This window comes from Canis lupus, chromosome 3 (assembly GCF_048164855.1).
Source record: "Canis lupus baileyi chromosome 3, mCanLup2.hap1, whole genome shotgun sequence".
Lineage (NCBI taxonomy): Eukaryota > Metazoa > Chordata > Mammalia > Carnivora > Canidae > Canis > Canis lupus.
In genome coordinates, this window is record NC_132840.1 from 33,505,773 (window position 1) to 33,509,277 (window position 3,505).

Sequence of the window (3,505 nt, forward strand, 5' to 3'; positions counted from 1 at the left end):
ATGGTGTCCCCCCAGCACCCCTGTGCCTGCTCCTGAGCACATGTCACAACTGCCCAGCGTCTCTAGGTGGCCCCATGTTTTCCGAGGCCTGAGTTGGGGGGAGATTAGTAAACCTCCAAACTCCCTCCTCATTAAATGGCTTGGTTGTGTTCAAGAGCTTGCCCAAAGTCTCATAGTGAGTGCAGGGGGGCACCCAGGTCCCTGGCGCTCCTCCCCCAGAGACAGCCCCCTGCAGCCTGTGGACCCTCCCCACCAGTCTGATTAGGAACCAGCCTGTGTGGCCTCTGAAGGAACAGCCAGGAGGGGGCACCACGACCCAAGCCCAGCAGCTGCTCCTGGCCTTGCTCCCGGCTGCTTATTTAGTCCGGATTCTGTCGGTTTTTTTCAGTTTACCGAGGTTTGGGGTTCTCCTGTCCTTGAGAGGACGCTGTAGGACCCACTTGGTTCCCTCCCAGTCTGCCAGGAGCTTCGTGCCAGCCCTGCTGGGGCTCTCTGGGCCCGTTTCCCCCTGGTCTACGGTGGGGCCTTACTCGCTTGGGTGGGTGAAGGAAGGAGAGAGCCCCCAACTGCCTGGATTCCCCCTCCCAAGTGGCTGTGACCCTTTGCTTGGCCCGCCCACCTGTGGGGGCCTCTGGGTCAGGTCTCCCGAGGGCTCTGGGGCTGGATACAGCCAAGCTCAGCAGCCACCTTTAGGCTCCTTTCTTCTTTCATTCGCTGACACTCCCTGCCCCCCTCTTGGTGCGGGGACCCCCACCTCCCCTCCAGCGCCCTCGCCATCAAGAAACCACTACCTATCCAGCTGTACCCGCCCAGCAGAGGTGGGGAGCCACCTTCCTACTGCAGACTGGGCCCCTGAGATGTGACCAGGTGCCATGACTTGGGAAGTTCAGGGAACAGTGTTCCAGACAAGAGGGAACAGCATGAACAAATGCCTGGGAGCAAGAGGCAGAACTGAAAGATTGAGAAGGGAATGGAGGACGGGAAGAGGCCCAAGGCTCTGATATGGGGTACCTGGGGCCTTGCTGAGACTTTGAACTTTCCACTAGGGATGGGGGAGCTTGGAGGTCTCTAACGGGTCTGCAGTCGTCCTTTAAGATTTTATTTATTTATTTATTTATTTATTTATTTATTTATTTATTTATTTATGGACACATACAGAGAGAGAGGCAGAGACACAGGCAGAGGGAGAAGCAGGTTCCTTGTGGGGACCCGGATGTGGGACTCCATCCCAGGACCCCAGGAGCACAACCAGACACTCAACCACTGAGCCACCCAGGTGTCCCTGCAACCATCCATTGATATGAAAGTCTTCCACCAGCCTGGGGGCTCCCATTGCTAACTGGGTGAGTGCCCCCCCCAGGACCTCTAACACCATCCCTTAGTGTTGAGCTGCCCCCGCTGGAATGTGGGCTGGGAGGGGGCCCGGGAGAGAGTGGTGGGAGCTGAAGCAGCAAAAGTGGGCAGTTGAGGAAGGGGTGAAGAGGCCAGGGAGGAGGGCAGGTTCCCAGCAGCTGATTTGTTTTAGAGCAAGAGGCTCTGGGCTGCTTTTCTAAACTGCAGCATCAAAGGCTGCTTGGGAACGTGTACAGAATAAGGTGGAATATTATGGAAATTGTCTCCTCTGCTCTGTGGCCTGGGAATTCACGGTCATTGAGAAGAATTTCCCCTGGTCCCATATTTTCCCCTCTTTGAAAGTAAAGCTTTTGGATCAAATAAATGCAAATACGTTTCTTCTGAACTCGACTGGCTTCAGCAGCCATAACACAAACGGAATGAGCTTTCTCCAAACCATCCTTCCAGCATCGGAGGGTCAAGTCCTCCACAGACTCAGTGTGGTAGCGTGTTCCAGTCCTCTCCTTTCCTGTGCCTGTCACTTCCAGTCACGGGCCCCCAGAGCTGCCTGGGGGACCCAGCTCCACCCTAAGCTGGCCGTGCTAGATACTCACCCAAGAATCTGTGTCTTCTGAGCTTCATTGTCTTCTCCTACCAAGAGGCATTAATTAAGCCTACTGCTCATCCGTTTCTGTTTTTCTCAAAGTGATACAAACACGCTGTTTCGGGAAACCAAACAGTACACTGTGGGCTGCAAACAAAAATCGCCAGTCCCGGCATCGTCCCTCTCACCGGCCCCACTCCCGGCACCACCTTCCAGAGGCAGCTCCCTTCAAATCCTTTTTTTTTTTTTTTAATTTTTATTTATTTATGATAGTCACAGAGAGAGAGAGAGAGAGAGAGAGAGAGAGAGAGGCAGAGACACAGGCAGAGGGAGAAGCAGGCTCCATGCACCAGGAGCCCGACATGGGATTCGATCCCGGGTCTCCAGGATCACGCCCTGGGCCAAAGGCAGGTGCCAAACCGCTGCGCCACCCAGGGATCCCTCCCTTCAAATCCTGAAGCCATTTCTGCTTGTTCCCTTTCAGAACTTCTAAACAGTGTGTTAACCGCTCATTCCTGACGCCTCCCTCTGAGATACTTCTCTTGGCTTCCTGGGGAGGGCAGTGATGCTCTTTCCTCCGGTGCTCGCACACGTCCTTCTTCCCGGGCTCCCGGTAGTTGAGGCACATAAGTTTTCATTAAGCAGCTATTCTGGATTACTGTTATCATGACTACGTAACTGTACTCAGTTCCTCCAAGCACAGTACTCTGAGGACTTTTTTCTCTTACTTTTACGGTTTTCTGGAATTCATTATGACCTTGTTTTCTCGCTTATCTGGTTTTCTATGTTCCTAGTGCTAATTCTTCCCAAACCACCTCCTTAAAATTTTATTTAAGTAATCTCTACATCCAACGTGGGGCTTGAATTCACGACCCCGAGGTCCAGAGTCGCAGGCTGTGACTGAGCCAGCCAGGCGTCCCCCTCCCTAACCCTGCTGATAGCCACACACACCACCTCTCCCCCCCATTATCCACATGGCCGAACATGTCAGAGCCCTGCTGCACTGCTGTCAGCTTGGCCTTCACTGTGACAGCCTCCTGCACTGGAACTCCTCTTTGTAAGGTCCCATGTCTTTTTGTCTTTGCCTTATTCTCTCAGTTGAGTGGAGTTTATTCTCCAGTAACTTAAAAAAAAGATTTTATTTATTTGACAGAGAGAGAGCACAGGCAGGGGAGCGGCAGGCAGAGGTGGAGGGAGAAGCAGGCTCCCCACTGAGCAGGGAGCCGATGTGGGGCTCCATCCCAGGACCCTGAGATCATGACCCAAGCTGAAGGCAAATGCTTAGCTGACTGAGCCCCCAGGTAACCACCCCGTCTCCGGTAACTTTTTGAAAAAACTGGCCTGCTTGAAAATATCTTTGTTCTACACTCACCCTTGGTTTATAGTTTAGCTGGGCATGGAATTCTAGGTTGAAAATTGTCTTCATTCAGAGTGCTTTAGATTTTTGCTCCACACTTGTCTATCTCCCAGTGTCGCTCTGGGAAATTCGTTGACGTTCTGATTCCCTGTCTTTGTATGGGGGTTTCTTTTTCTCCTCCTCCTTCCACTCTTTTAAGGATTCCCTCCTTT